The sequence below is a fragment of the Otolemur garnettii genome, unplaced genomic scaffold (assembly GCF_000181295.1).
Source record: "Otolemur garnettii isolate 467f Iridium unplaced genomic scaffold, OtoGar3 scaffold00009, whole genome shotgun sequence".
Lineage (NCBI taxonomy): Eukaryota > Metazoa > Chordata > Mammalia > Primates > Galagidae > Otolemur > Otolemur garnettii.
Genome location: NW_003852404.1, coordinates 5,569,232 through 5,571,109, shown reverse-complemented (window position 1 = coordinate 5,571,109; position 1,878 = coordinate 5,569,232).

Genomic DNA, 1,878 nt, shown 5'->3' with positions numbered 1-1,878 from the left:
AAAAAAAAAAAAAAAAAGAAATGAGTATAATTGTGATGGATGTGTTACTTAGTTCAATGTAAGCATTTCACATATATCAAATCAGTACGTTAACCCCATAAATGCATCAATGTACAAAGTTATTTAATAAAAACAAACAAAAAAATAAAGATCTGTTTAGACCATTTGCTTCCTAAAGAGCTGTACAGTGAATTGCAACATCTGTAACAAAACTCTCAAATATTTGTAGCCAAGTAGATGTGTTTTGACTGAAGTAACAATGTGACAGTGTGTGACCAGGTAATCTAGTTTTCCTTACAAATCTTACAAAGAAGTTGTATCGAGAACAAAATACAAAGCGAGACATTTTTTGTGATATGTATTTAATTCATATAATATTTCACTTATAGTATTAATTGAACCTATACTGTTGTTTGCAACGAGGCATACTTTATTATACTTTAAAGGAAAAAAAACAAAAAAAAATAAAACTTCAAAGGAGTGCTGTAGAGGCTTAAAAATAAACAACATAGCATCCCATAAGCTCAAAAAAGAAGATAACCACTGAGAAAATGAGGAAAATACAGCTTTTCTTGGAATTCCAGGCTGGCGATGGGGGCCTGCTGGGCACAAAGCCAGGAGTGGGCCAGGTATGGGGTGTGGGTCCAGGCTGAGGGCAGAGGCAGAGGCTCATGCTCTGTTAAGCCAGAGGTGTTGTGTCTGCCTGTTTGGCCAGCGAGAGTTCAAGGCCAGCCCCCTGGAGTAGGTGCTCAGCACCAGTACACGCTCTCTCCCAGTTTCTTAGGGTTCACTGGTTACCAGGTGGGTACCCAGGTTACTCTCTAAACCAGCAACACAGGAAGCTCTTGGCAGACTATGAGCAGCCCACAGAAAGGAAGGAAAAGGCGAGTGTCGGGTGTCCAGAAGGTCAGGTCCAAGGCTGCTCAGGGATCAGGATTGGTGGGAGTCAAACAGCACCAACTGTGTATCAGTCTCTCAATAGACAACATCGTCATTGGCTTAGCCTGGGTCATGGCATGGAGGAGGAGGGGACACCCTGGCTGCTTGGAAGTGGAGGTGCCAAGAAGAACAGAGATGGCCTGCCTAGCAAAATCCACGGTGCTGGCTCCATCCCACCAGTGGCAGCGGGTGCCACACTGGCCGAGGCGACTAGCCCAGGGCCACAAAGCAGCTGCTTCTCAAGTCATCTGCATGAGAAAATCATGGAGACAAGGAATCTTGGAATCGGAGGCCCCAAGAGACCCTCAGCAAGAGCTCCAATAGCTGATTTGTCAGGGTCACCACAGCAAGTGGGGAGTGCGAAGGCCTGGGGGAGGCAGGGAACCCTCCGGGTTGCCACCTGAGCCTTCAGCCCTGAAGAGATGCTGAGCACTGGGCAGGTGCGTGCAGAGCTGAGACCCCTCACCAAGGCTGCCTCCCTCTCTGGTAACTGGCACCAAGGGGTCTCTCCAGGAAGCATCGAATGATTCGGTGCAGTGGAGGACAGAGTGGGTGGGTAGCGTCTATCACCTGCAGCCCATGGGCCAGTGGGCTACTCAACCCCTCTCACCCTTCAGGGAGCCTGCATGCCTCTTCCTTAGCCTTCCTTCCCTTGGCAGGGGTGCTCAAGGAGCCCTGCCAGCCCCCAGGGCCCTTCTACTGAGGCAGCCAAGGAGGGGCAAGGAAAGACGTGGCCAGGAGGTGGCCCTGCGCCAGGCGGGCTACGGTCATTTTCTCTAGCCACTTGTTTCCCTGCTGCCTGTATGTTTCTCTCCCACCATCATGGCCCCGATCCCCGATTTCATGAGCTCTACTTAGCATTAAAAAACTAGAGGTGAGGGTGGCCCCTGTGGCTCAGTGGGTAGGGCGCTGGCTCCATATACCGAGGGTGGCAGGTTC